The sequence below is a fragment of the Schistocerca gregaria genome, chromosome 9, assembly GCF_023897955.1.
Source record: "Schistocerca gregaria isolate iqSchGreg1 chromosome 9, iqSchGreg1.2, whole genome shotgun sequence".
NCBI classification, from domain to species: Eukaryota; Metazoa; Arthropoda; class Insecta; order Orthoptera; family Acrididae; genus Schistocerca; species Schistocerca gregaria.
In genome coordinates, this window is record NC_064928.1 from 89,355,288 (window position 1) to 89,370,283 (window position 14,996).

Consider the following 14,996-nt stretch of genomic DNA (forward strand, 5'->3'; position numbering starts at 1 on the left):
GTGTGCCCGACCGAGACTCGAACTCGGGACCTTTGCCTTTCGCGGGCAAGTGCTCTACCAACTGAGCTACCCAAGCACGACTCACGCCCGGTATTCACACCTTTACTTCTGTTAGTATATCGTCTCCTACCTTCCAGGCTTTGAGTACCGGGCGTGAGTCGTGCTTCGGTAGCTCAGATGGTAGAGCACTTGCCAGCGAAAGGCAAAGATCCCGCGTTCGAGTCTAGGTCGGGCACACAGTTTTAATCTGGCAGGAAGTTTCATATCAGCGCACACTCCGTTGCAGAGCGAAAATCTCATTCTGGACTGCTTTCCTGATTTTCCTAAAAAAGTTATACTTTCTTCTTTCGATGATCACTTGAACAATCTAACACCGAAAATGCAGGATGCATGGAACCAGCTACCGATATATAATTTTTTTTAATTGTATGTAAATATTTGTAATTTATATGGTTTCTTTTTCAAAGGACTTGGAAGAGCAGTTGGATGGAATGGATAGTGTCTTGAAAGGAGGATATAAGATGCACATCAACAAAACAAAAACTAGGATAATGGAATGTATTCGAATTAAATCGGGTGATGCTGAGGGAATAAGATTAGTAAATGGGACACTTAAAGTAGTAAAGGAGTTTTGCTATTTGGGGAGCAAAATAACTGATGATGGTCGAAGTAGAGAGGATATAAAATGTAGACTGGCAATGGGAAGGAAAGTGTTTCTGAAGAATAGAAATTTGTTAACATCGAGTATAGATTTAAATGTAAGAAAGTCGTTTCTGAAAGAATTTGTATGGAGTGTAGCCATGTATGGAAGTGAAACATGGACGATAACTATTTTGGACAAGAAGAGAATAGAAGCATTCGAAATGTGGTGCTACAGAAGAATGCTGAAGATTAGATGGGTAGATCACATAACTAATGAGGAGGTACTGAATAGGATTGGGGAGAAGAGGAATTTGTGGCACAACTTGACTAGAAGAAGGGATCGGTCGGTAGGACATGTTCTGAGGCATCAAGGGATCACCAATTTAGTATTGGAGGGCAGCGTGGAGGGTAAAAGTCGTAAAGGGAGACCAAGAGATGAATATACTAAGCAGATTCAGAGGGATGTAGGTTGAAGTAGGTACTGGGAAATGAAGAAGCCTACACAGGATAGAGTAGCATGGAGTGCTGCATCAAACCAGTCTCAGGACTGAAGACAACAACAACAACAACAACAACAACATGGTTTCTTTTAATAAGCAAGGACATTGGTTCACTGTATGTGTACATTCAGGTATAAGTCTGTAGACGTTTCATTGTCTTTATCTGTGTTTTACTGAGAAACTTATGAGCTCTGGGAAAAAGCCAAAGGAATTGTTATTTGCATAGACTAGCAACGATAATAGCAGTACTTGTGCGTTGTAAAATCTTTGGTTAGGCAGTTGTTGCGCGGAGAGAGCGGGAGACGGGTTCCAGCGCTTGTAGTGTGCGGAAGTGTGGTGATAACGCTCTCGCAGCAGAGTGTACCAATTTCGGCGGCATAATGTACGCGCGCCGGCCAGATGTCTTGAGCAGGAGTACGGAAAGTGAACGGGCGGAAGAGGCTGTATTAATTACGATTGCCCGTTCCTATAATTAGCTGTGACTCCACAATATGCTGCGGTGTTAAACAACAGCAGTAGTTCCAGCAACACAGTTTCGTCGTCGGCTCCGAGTTTCGTCGCTTGCACAGCACTGTCGTAAGTCTGTTCATTGGTAGAAAGTATTAACGACTAACCCAGCAGCACAACTGAATGTGATTTGATTGATAAGATTTATTTAAATGATAATCAGTTAAACGCAGGGAGATTGTGTCCTCATTGTCCCCAGACATTGTTACCATGCAGGATCCTTTTTCCCTAATATGCTAACTGTGTGTCATACGAAACAAACTGAATGATTACAGCCAGTTTATTAATGAATAAATTCTCTGTTAAGAATCTTCATCTCAGTCTACTTTCAGTTAACTGTTGTACAACAGAGGCTTCGGTATATGAATAAAGTAAAGCAATTTCATTTTCAAAGTTTGAGAATTAATCAGTGGAAAAAATCCAAACCTAGAGTGCGGAAGTTTTATTTATTTTACATATAACTTGGAGCACATGGCTGTTTGGTTTGGTACGTATTCTAGTATTTAATTCTGTTCAAGTCAGTACAAAAGGCTCAGCTGTTCAGACAATAATATGACATTCAATTTGCAAAACAAGTAACGGCAAAGTAAAAAGTGCTTGCTTTTTTCTAAATTTCTTTGATGGCGTTATGCTGAGGTCACTGAAAGTCATTTTCACGTAACGGAGTTCGGTATTAAAATGCAGTTTAACTGCATATTTTCAAATCATTACTCGATTGCCTTTTTTCAAAATTTAATGCCAAACACAACTTAAGAGTGATTTCTCAGTTTTCTTTATCATTACATACTCACTTAAAATTAGTGTCAAAAAAGGTGACAACCTTCAGTTGCCACGTCAGTGTTTAATAATACTTTTTTTTTTCTTTTCCAACATATTGTACAGGATTTTGGATGAAAATTGCCCCAGTGGGTTGGCGACCGTTAATTACTTCATTCTCGTTCATTAGTATCACTTCTGGATTCATGATCGGTGGTACCCCTTTCTGTCCAGTGTTGTTCGTGAGTAAATGCACAAAATAAGTTTCATTTTCCAAATTATAACCCTGTTCGGTTTAATTACTTTATTTTTAGTATATTTTCCATCAGAAGCGTCGGTTGTACACTTACCTCCTACTTATCGGTATCACTTCTTCGTGAAAGATAGCCTTATACAACTAGAAAAAATCCATTAGGCATACACGCGATCCACGGTCATATTTTATATCGCAAGCAGCAAAGGTCGATTAGTAAGAGGGAGGTCACAACATTTCCTCTTTTACTCAATGTTCCTTCGCAGTTAGCTTTTTTGTACCTGAATTTGCCGCCTTCTGTGATTGCCCTTAGAGAGAAATCAGCGGAACTGATTATTGTTCTACCCACTGTCGAAGTATCTACAGATAAAGTACACACACACACACACACACACAGAGAGAGAGAGAGAGAGATAAAATGCAAACAAACTGTGCTGGGGCACACAACAAACCACAATCACACTGTGTTCTTGTGTACTGGAAAAGTATTTTACTACGTTATTTGTGGAAAATACTTCTTATAGTTACGTATGCATCACAGTATCTCTGCGTGATGTGAAGAATGGAAGCGCTTGCCACACGAAAACGTAAGTAAATACGAAAATAGGCTCGAAAAACTAAATTACATTCTAGAAGATAGGTTAACTCCCAACAAAAAACTTTCTCATCAACATCGTTTGGTTGCACTTGTATTAATTAACACAAAAGTGATCCAGAAAGTTCATGCACACCAAATGCAAAGGTATTTATAAAAATAAATGATCTGTTGTTTGAAGTAAAAATGCACATAATTGTATATCATTTAACAAAATGTTCACATTGCAGAATAAATAAAAAAGTCGTAAACCCACTGATGAGAGCACAGTGGTGCCGCAACATGTTCAGGTACTGAGAAAAACGGTGTTTTGCATAACTGGCGGACCTCACATCCAAAAATTTTTAACTGCAAACACGGCCAATACAGGGCGTTGCATATCAAATGATGGATAGTTGTTTCCGTTTTACGCCATATATTTCCACAAACGACCTATCCGTCTTCTGTTGATGCCGCGAGTTCTACTGTTGTCTGCTATCGCTGCCTGGACTCCAAACCGACTGTGAACTACTGTCGGTCTGTTGCCGCCATTTATAGCACAGTACGCCCTTTGCTGCTCTTTGTTTCTCAGAGCTCGCACTGATATTCCGTGAAACGCAAATGCTGCCAGCGTTTTCCATCTCGGGTGGATGTGATGGCCGGGGAGATTTTAATAAATTGAACGCCGCTCCCCAAGCGTTATCTACATTGGGAAACTGCCGTCCTTGTTTATTAGCTTTTCTGACGTCTTTACTTCGGTAAACTCTTAATTCTGCTATCCCAGAAACTTGGGGTCAGCACCACGATATTGGTATTATGGTATTTCAGTACACGAGTCTATTCGACGCAGTGCCCGGCGACAACTGACCTGTTCGTTGTTTCAGTCGAGTGACCACTGATGTTCCTTGCATCTCTCCTGGACTGTTCTGATAACCTGCCCAACGTAAGACATGCCACATTAGCATGCAGTGCAATAAACACCCTGCTTTCGGCGACGTAGGTCATCTTTAGCATTAGAAGCAATACTTTTTATCGTGGTTGAAGACTGCGAAGTACATGGATGCCATATTTGCGTAACAGTCTGCCGATTATTCCGGATTTTGGGCCAGGATAACTTAGACACGCGATTTTTGGCTTGTCTTCCTCAGCCTGAATCTCGTTCGCGGCTTTCTCAATTTTGATTGTACTGCCCGTTCAATATGATGATCCGTGTACTCATTCTTTTGGCAACACCAGTCCTACTGGATTCCTTTGGACTAACCTAAGGACATCACACATCCATGCCCGAGGCAGGATTCGAAGCTGCGACCGTAGCCGTCGCGCAGTTCCGGACTGTAGCGCCTAGAACCGCTCGGTCACTTCGGCCGGCAGCATCTAATTTCTTTGTGACGTATGGTGATGGCTCGATGCGTGAAGACAGGTCTGTGTGTGTGTGTGTGTGTGTGTGTGTGTGTGTGTGTGTGTGTTTTTGTGTGTGTGTGTGTTTGTTATCCACTGTTACCCAGGTATCCGTCCGGTCTTGTGGTAACTAACACGCCCAGGGAAGGTACTTGGCCCTCATTTTCAAGTTTCATCGTGAATTATATATTGCGACGGGCGAAGTTTAAATGTTCCAGGAGCTCTAAGCTTTTCCGCTCTATATGGTCACACTACAAACGTGTCTTCGTCGTCTCCAGCTTTACATGTCGGCGTAACGCTCTGTAGATTCTCGAGTATCTGTTCTCAATACATCATGTTCGCAAGCAGGATCAATGCAGTTGGAAAAGTCTGCAGGTCAGAATGCAATATCGATTATGTGGTGGCAAGCTTCAGCACGTGTCCTAATCGATGCCCTACACGTTCAAAAAGCGCGGGCGTGTTCCGAATGCACTGACACTGACAACCATCGTCATATCCTTCCAAGTGTTTTAGATTCACCGACGCAAAAATAAGCGAGATACCTTCATCTCTTTCTTAATTACCCCTCATTTGCTTCTTGAAAGTTCGCTGTATGCTCATTCTTTTCCGTTCTCTGTCGATCCTGAGTTGCTTAAAAATTCATGGAAGTATTTTTCATCTATGCAACTAAATGAAAAGCTGTCTCCTTCTTTGCCGTGCGCGTTTCGCTTATTTTATTTATGAAGCCTCTTCCGTGACCTGTAATACATGTTTTTTTCACGTGTATGTTATGTAGTAGTTATAATATGTTACTGTTGTACATTTGTCATAGTTTTCTCTTGTTTCCCACAGTAAAAAACACTTTCGTAGCACAAATATCATGAGGTTAAATTATCATTTAGTTTCAGGATTTCCAATGTTGTTAGCCCATGCATGTGGTCCTAGACATATGGACTAACAACATTGGAAATCGTGACACCAAGCGAGAACGTAGCCTCACGATATTTGTGCTACAAAAATTGTTGCTCATCTAAAAACGAAGAGAAAAACACGACAAATGTAACATAGTAACATTTATTATATCCATAAAAAGAAACATGTATTAGTGGCTTCTGAAGGTGCTTCATAAATGAAAGGATCGAAACGCATATGGCAAAAAAAAAAACCTGCCTTTCATTTAGTTGCTTAGACGGAGCATACTTCTATGAAGTTCCCTGAATGAATATTATAACATAAACAGCGATGTGACCGAAATATTTAGGTGTGTGTGTGTGTGTGTGTGTGTGTGTGTGTGTGTGTGTGTGTGTGTGTGTGTGGCCATTTCAGTTCTTCACACGTTCATAAAACATAAGCATCTCAATGAACTGCATATGTCGTACGTACCATCAAATTGTTTGTAGTTATATGTCCAAGCAATAGAAGATCGGTACATAAGTTCTCAATCGAAACCGACGAAAACAGCCTGTCTTCCCAGAATGCCGAACCACCTCTGCTGTTACAGCCGAAGCACTTCCACCTCGCCCGCCATCCAAAATAGGGGCGATCCGAAGATCTCCGAAGTGCATCGTCTGCATTTTCGTTTAGCAGTAGTTGACGGATCTGCTGGTAATTAACTCTTTTGAAATAATGGTATGAGAGCCTGCTATTGAGAGATGCTTTTACGTGAAATGCAAGTAAATACAGAAGATGATCATTTTGGCGCCCAACTGCAGAACGCAGCAGCCGATCGCGGAGAAGGACCACAATTTAGGAGGTCTTTCTCACAATACGCGTACTGTACAAATAATATGTCGTCGGTACCTCAAACCACATTACGTCATCTCGCCACTGCTGCCTTCTCAAGTGCTCTAAGAAGAGCTCCGTGTGGATGTGTAGATGAAGGCTGTAAAGCCAGAAATATTAGAAGGTGCGGCGAGTCATTGCAGACGAGCAGCAAGTGGTCGGGTGGAGGAAGTAACTCAGCAGCGCGTAACACGGACCACCGCGCCGGTGTCGACACACTTCTGAGAAAAGCCGTGGCGCCGCGTAAGGGGGAGAGGAGAGGAGAGGAGAGAGGAGAGAGGAGCACTAGCTGCATATGCTGGGCTGCAGGAAACTGGCGTTGTGGCGCGTGCGTCTCCACCTCTCCAGGCACGGCGGTAACAACACAAACCATCCACAGCAACCGCACCTTAAGGTTTATAAGAAAATGGGCACTTGACGTGTTTGTTCTCCAACACGCTCATATACACCGCCTGACAAAACAGCACACCACCGAGATGGGGGTGGCGAAACGAAGTGAAACGTGACAGTTTGACGGTGTGTGATGTTAGCAGCAATAGTTAAAAAGCCGACTCAAAATTAGAAAGAAATATTGAGAGATAACTGCCAGTCATTACACCACGTATTTATTTTCTGCAAATCCTCATTGATTTGTTCACAACTTTCGTGTGATACTACTTTCCTGTAGATTACAGCATCATCGGCAAGCAGTCTAAGACCGGGGTGTAAAGCTAGTTCGCGTCCGTAGTTGAAAACCACACGTGCACCCTGGGTAACGCTAAATGAAATAGCGCCATACTGTCAGTCAGATAATCTGAGGATCTCCTGGTCATAATCAAACCACGATGACTCACAGAAAACGGAATGCTGAGCGTCCTTCTGAGGGCAACTTGATCAGACAGCTCGGACCGATCGTGCGAGTCTGCCAACTTAATATTGAAGGCATAAGTAAAGCCAAATGCCAAGACATGCATAAAATTTTAACATTGTGCAACACTGACATAGTTGCAGTCCAGGAGACTCATACAGAAAACGATGAGCAGCTAAGATCAAGAGGTAAAAATACGGGCTATGACCTGATAGGTGCTACACATCACAGGCATTATGGTACAGCAACGTACGTTAATAAGGACATAGAGGATGCAGTCATTTCTACATCTACCACATGTGATATCCACGAAGTTACTGTACAAGTAGGTGAACTAACAGTAAACAACATCTAAAAACCTCCAGGGCACTCGTGGCCTCCACAGGTTCTACAACCCCTGCCTCACCCCACAATATATGTGGGGTGACTTCAACAGCCACCACGAACTGTGGAAATACCGCACATCTGGTGAAGACTTGGTGAAATGGGCTGAAGATTGCAATACACAGCTAATCTTTGACGCCAAAGGCCAAAGTACATTCAAGTCAGCTGAATGGGGAACTGAAACCCACCCTGATCTATGCTTTGTTACGACTGACACTAATAACAAACCTATACCAGCCTCCCGCAGAATACTCGGGGACTTCCCTCACTCCCAACATCGTCCGGCGCTCATAGAAATAGCCCTTACTATCCCCCTAATTTCCTCGTATCCTCGCCCCAGATGGAACTTTGGGAAAGCGGACTGGGCTACTTTCTCAGAAAAACTTTATAAACGCCTTGGATGGATACCTCCAACTTATAAAAATTACAAAAGATTTGTGGGAGCAGTCATCAGCTCAGCTAAGAAAAGCATTCCCCGGGGACTTAGAAAAGAATACGTGCCGTGGTGAACGAAGAGAGTGAGCGCCTCTATGAACAGTTCCTAGAGCATGGGGATAGGCAGATTGCAGATGACTTATTGCACAGTCTGAACGCTGCCAGGCGCACTAAATGGATAGAGACTGTTGAGGAAATGGACTTCACAAAATCAAGCAGAAAGGCGTGGTCGCCACTTCGGAAGTTTGGTTCAAAATGGCTCTGAGCACTATGGGACTCAACTGCTGTGGTCATTAGTCCCCTAGAACTTAGAACTAATTAAACCTAACTAACCTAAGGACGTCACACACATCCATGCCCGAGGCAGGATTCGAACCTGCGACCGTAGCAGTCGCACGGTTCCGGACTGCGCGCCTAGAACCGCGAGACCACCGCGGCCGGCCGGAAGTTTGGTGGCGGTAGCAATAACCAACGACCAACCAGCTTTATTTCTCCAAACACAGTTGCGGCGCACATCAGTAAAACCTCTAGAGCTCCAGGGGATCGAGTTCATACCATAAAAGTTAAAAAGGAACTTGAAAAAGTTGAAATCTTTAGTAGGAAATAATTCACTACACTCGCAGTCCTCAATCGAAGAGATAACACTGGCTCAGACATCAAGCCACGGAAAGCCTCAGGTTTTGATGGAATTCATCCAGAGTTTCTGGTTCACTGCGGTAAATTTGCAAAATTATGGCTTGCACAGTTCTTCTCCAGCATGATGGAAACTGGAAGAATACCAAATATCCTTAAGAAAGCAAAAATCATAGCGATACTCAAACCAGGTACACCGAATGACCAACCAAACAGCTACCGCCCAATTGCCCTTCTTACAAGGGAACCTCCCCATCCCACCCCCGTCAGATTTAGCTATAATTTGGCACAGTGGATAGGCCTTGAAAAACTGAACACAGATCAGTCGAGAAAACAGGAAGAAGTTGTGTGGAACTATGGAAAAAATAAGCAAAATATACAAAGTGAGTAGTCCATGGGCAACATAGGCAACATCAAAGACTATGTGGGCACAAGAGAGCCGTGGTCCCGTGGTTAGCGTGAGCAGCTGCGGAGCGAGAGGTCCTTGGTTCCAGTCCACCCTCGAGCGAAAAGTTTACGTACTCAATTTTTGCAAAGTTATGATCTGTCCGTTCGTTCACTGACGTCCCAGTTCACTGTAATAAGTTTAGTGTGTGTGTTTTGCGACCGCACCGCAAAACCGCGCGATTAGTAGACGAAAGGACGTGCTTCTCCAATGGGAACCAACCGGAAACATTTGATCCAGGAAAACACGTCTGATATATTCTATACGACACTGGTGACAGGAATATGTTGTCGACCCACCTAATTTGCACACTTTGCGAATGGGTAAAAAGAATCTTCTACCTTGCCCGATTTCGGTTTTCTTGTGGATGTGATAATCACTCCCAAAAAAGTGATGAAAACGTAAGAGTGTGTCACATAAACTGCAACACATGAATGTAACAGTTTCACAGTCGCACAGTGTTCTCTGTGCTTTTTCAAAACATGTTTTTAACGTTTTCAAATTTTTCCGTGTGTAGACCGTCAAATCCTGCGTATGTCCAAGCAAATCTGAACATGTCCTGGAATTTTGGAGAGCGAAATTGATTCTGTGTGAGCGCCTGTACTCTGATAATTGTCTGAAAATAAAAATTTAAACTTTTTACTGGAGGGAAGACTTGAACCGAGGACCTCTTGTTCCGCAGCTGCTCACGCCAACCACGGAACCACGGCGCTCCTGTGCCCGTATCATCCTTGATGTTGCCTATGTTGCCCATGGACTACTCAGTTTGTATATTTTGTTTATTTTTTCATAGTTCCACACAACTTCTTCCTGTTTTCTCGATTGATCTGTGTTCAGTTTTGTTCAAGGCCTATCCACTGTGCCAACTTATAACTAAATCTGAGGGGGGGTGCGATGGGGAGGTTCCCTTGTTAGCATGATCTACAAATTACTGGAGAGACTTATATGTAACAAAATAAGTCCAGATATTCTAAAGTGTATCCCTGTGGAACAAGCAGGCTTCCGGCCAAACAGGAGCTGCACAGGTCAAATCTTTTCACTAACTTCATACATCGAGGCTTCCAAAGAAAAGAAAAAAAACATCCGTGGTATTTATAGACCTGACAGCGGCTTGTGATATTGTATGGAGGCAATGCCTGATTTACAAACTACTCCGCATCGTGCCATGTTTGAAAATGGCTAACCTTACCAACGAGATGCTCTGCAACAGGCCATTCCAGGTGATACTTGGAAATTATAGGAGCAAAACAATGAAGCTCAATAATGGCTTGCCCCACGGATCAGTCCTGGCACCGCTACTTTTCAGCATGTATACAGCCGATATGCCTAATACTAAAACTGATAAGTTTGGATATGCAGATGACTGGGCCGTAGCTACACAACATCGAGATATGGAGCATACTGAGACTGTCCTGACAAGCGACTTGTCCTTGCTGGGAACGTACTTTCGTGAATGGAGACTTCAACCTAGTCCAACTAAAACTGAGGCTATGTGTTTCCACCTGAATCGGCTAACAGACGCCTTAAGATATATTTTGATAACAATATTCTGCCTTATAATAAAAATCCAAAATACCTGGGAGTGACATTAGATAGAACCCTGAGCTACAAACAACACCTCATCAACACTTCTGCAAAAATCCGTACTAGGAACAACATCATTCAGAAACTATGTGGTACCAGCTGGGGCTCCTCCGCCTCTACCTTGCGATGCTCTGCTTTGGGACTTGTCTACTCTGCGGAAGAGTACTGTTGCCCTGTTTGGCTAAAGAGGGCTGACACCAAGATGGTGGACACAGTGCTGAACCAAACTATGAGGATTATTTCAGGTACAATAAAATCAACCCTCATTCGCTGGCTACCTGTACTGAGCCACATCCCGCCACCTCACGTACGAAGAGAACATGCGCTTCTCAGAGAATTTAAAAAAATACAAGACAACCCGCAACTTCCGATTCACGCTTTGAGCAATGGCATCGACAGAGACAGATTGCGCTCTAGACATCCACCTCTTATAAGGGCCAAAGATCTGGAGGAAAATGGTTTCTGTCTTGGAGAAGGCTGGAAAGTGGTGTGGGAAGAATGAGCACCACCATAGGTAAACACCTTACTGAAACCGTCGAACAGACCTCCAGGCTTTGGCTTACCACGTAAAACCTGGACCACCCTCAACAGGATCAGGACGGGCCACGGTCGATGTGGACACTCTACACAAATGGGGAAGAGCACCATCCTCAAAGTGCGACTGCGGCGCTGAGAAGCAGACGACTCCGGCACATCATTGCAGAGTGCCCTCTGAGAGCCTACTCAGGTCAAACAACGGACTTCCTGGATGGGACTCGAAGTGCAGTTCAATATATTACAAACCTAAATGTTAATTTGTACTTATATATATGTTGTTCATGACATAACTGTATTTAATTCTTTATGTCTTGTTTTTCGTGCCAAAGTTATGAAGTTATTGTAGCAGCTTATTTCTCTATAAACGTGATTTGTACTTGCCATACGCTAAATAAATAAGTAGTCTAAGGCCGCTGTCAATACCATCAACCAGATCGTTTATGTAAATCGTAAAAAACAGAGGACGTGTTACGCCGCCCTGGGGCACACCTGAGATTAACCTTGTTTCTGTTGAAGTTAGCCCGTTCAGGACGACATACTGCTCCCTGTCGGTTAGAAAACTTTCTATCCAACCGCATATATCATCGGATAGACCGTAAGAGCGTACTCTTTGGAGCAAGCGACAGTGAGTCGAACGCCTTTCGAAAGTCGAGAAATATGGCATCAACCTGGGAACCGGTATCTAGAGCCTGTTGTATATTATGCACCAAGAGGGCCAGCTGTGCTTCGAATGATCGCTGTTTCCTAAAACCGTGCTGGTTTCTGCAGATGAACTTCTCAGCGTCTAGAAAGGTCATTATGTCTATATACAAAATATGTTCCATGATTCTACAACAAATCGACGTCAGTGAAATTGGGCAGTAATTTTGTGCATCCGATTTTCTACCCTTTTTATAGATTGCTATGACCTGGGCCTTCTTCCAGTCCCGTGGAACTTTCATCTGTTCCAATGATCTCTGTTAGATGATGGATAAGAATGGTGCCACATTTACAGCATAGTCAACATATAATGTTACGGCGATACCGTCTGGGCCAGGTGCGTTCCTGGTGTCCAAGAATCTTAACTGTTTAGCAATCCCAGATACACTAAACACCACGTCAGCCATCCTTGCGTTTGTTCGATAACTGAAAGGAGGAATGATGCGGCAGTCCTTTCCCGTAAACGAGGTTTTGAAAACTAGGTTTAGAATTTCGGCCTTCTGTTTATCATCAACCGTTACATTACCCGTACTGTCAGCAAGAGAAGGTATTGAATTATTTGTAGCGTTCATAGATTTTAGGTACAACCAAATTTTTTTAGGTTGATTTTTAGAATCTGCAGATAAAATATTGCTCTCAAATTCGTTAAAAGAATCTCTAATTGAGCTTTTGAGAGCTGCTTTCATTTCGCATGATTTATGTTTGTCAGCGGGGCAGTGAAACGACTGTGCAAAATTCTCTGCTTTCTCGGCAGTGTGACGTCACGAGTTCGTTGCACGGCCCGTATATCTCGTTGGCCCGCGATGGCACCTCACACACCCTGACGCCACGAGTAACACCGCTGCGGCTCTCCACAACACACTGGGACGCCTTCCCTGGTCGCCTTCGTTCGGGGTAGTGCGAAAACGCTATTCATCACTGAAGACCATGTGACGCAGTGGATAAGCAGTCGCGACAGCACTCCAAGCGCTACCGTTTGTGCCGTGGTGTGTTAACGGCAGCCAACGCACCGGACGCAAATTCCTTAGCCAGGCTGCTGCTACTTTCTGACCAATTGTGCGTAACGACACAGAATTTAGCAGGGAGCCCATTACCTGTTCTCGGGTGGCAGGTGCAGAGGCAGTGATTGCTGAAAAACAAGGCGACGCTCGCTTGTGGTGGTGACAGGTGGGCGCCCGGAACCTCAGCGACTGCTGTGCCTACCTTCACGTTCCCATGCAGTTCAGCGCCACGCCACTGTACATCGATTGTCCCACATATCTCGATATTGCACGATTCGACCAGCCGCCCAAATGCAGGCTCATCATGAGGCCCCTATCTAATTGACAGATGCTGATAAACCTGTCTCACCCATCCCAAGTGAGGAGCATCTCCGTGTACCACGCGGGGATCGCTCAACATGTTACGCTCTTCACACCTCCTACACATGGTGTTTCTGTAAAAAAAAAAGAACACTCCGTCATCAGGCCACAAGTGGCTCATCGGGACCATCCGACCGCCGTGTCATCCTCAGCTGAGGATGCGGGTAGGAGGGGCGCGTGGTCAGCACACCGCTCTCCCGGTCGTTACGATGGTTTTCTTTGACCGGAGCCGCTACTGTTCGGTCCAGTAGCTGCTCAATTGGCATCACGAGGCTGACTGCGCCCCGAAAAAATGACAACAGCGCATGGCGGCCCGGATGCTCACCCATCCAAGTGCCGACCACGCCCGACAGCGCTTAACTTCGGTGATCTGACGGGAACCGGTGTATCCACTGCAGCAAGGCCGTTGCCGTGTAAGAGCGTGCAAAAATTTAACAGGACACAGGGGATGCTCCATTGAACAATTTGAGGAACCTGGATCGGAGAAGTCAGGTTAAGGAGATATTGGGAACAGAATCACGGTAATGCGTATTGTTTTTATTTGCATTAGCTAAATTTGACAGCGGGCAGTGGATACACCGGTTCCCATCAGATCACGGAAGATAAGCGCTGTGGGGCGTGGCCGGCACCTGGATGGGTGACCATCCGGGTCGCCATGCGCTATTGCTGTTTTTCGGGGTGCACTCAGCCTCGTGATGCCAATTGAGGAGCTGCTCGACCGAATAGTAGCGGCTCCGGTCACAGAAAAATATCATAACGTCCGGGAGAGCGGAGTACTGATCACACGCACCTTCTATCAGCATCCTCAGTGAGGATGACACGGCGGTCGGATGGTCCCGATGGGCCACTTGTGGTCTGAAGACGGAGTGCTATATAAAGTTAACTGCAACGAACGTTCCATTTGTACTGTATCTTGTGTGTTTCCAATCACATCTTAGGCAGCTACAATTCTGGCAACTAATTCCACCGCCATATCCACTGGGGTCTCATACAGAAGTGACCTTAGATATCCCCGTAGGAAGTAATCAAGGGGATTACGTTCAGGTTTTCTCGCAGACTGCCTCTTCAAAATCGGCTGTGCGAGTGGTTCTCACGCAGCCACGTCCCTTGTTTCTCCTTTCAAATGAACCACTCTCCCGCATCGTCGATTGAGAGAAATGAACATTGGTCCTGACGCATGATGTCTGTTATGAAATCGTCCCCTGTACAGCCTTTCACTAGCGACAGCGTTGTAACGGACTTTCCCATCCACAAGGTGCATGTTAGTGAGTTCTGTACCGGTGCTGCTCCATCGTATCGTACTGTATGTCTCTGAACAGCACAGTCACAGAGACAGTCATGTCTGTCGTTTATTCATACCACGTTCTGTCATGGGAGAATGTAAATACGGTACAACAGAGACACCGCACGGACAAGTAAAGTAAACAAAACCTGTATCATGACTTCCAGGTAATCAAGCTCGTCCTCCTTGTTTACTTTCAGGTAATAAAGAATGTTCACGTAGATAAATAACACAGTACGTGTAAGCTTGTAAGCATGTTAGTTGTAAACAGGCTGGAAAACAGTAATGCGAGACAAAGCACTGGATAAGTTCCCTTCCACATCTCATTAATGTGGCTTTCCCGACACCAGTTTCCCTACGTTAAAGGGAGGTTTACTATCTTCTGGTTCAAAAAATCA

The 14,996-nt window shown here is 44.4% G+C and overlaps 1 pseudogene; it reads right to left on the bottom strand.

Moving 5' to 3' along the window:
* Positions 1-13,609: 13,609 nt before the first annotated feature.
* LOC126292535 (5S ribosomal RNA) lies at positions 13,610-13,727 on the bottom strand (annotated as a pseudogene).
* Between the last annotated feature and the right edge of the window lie 1,269 nt (positions 13,728-14,996).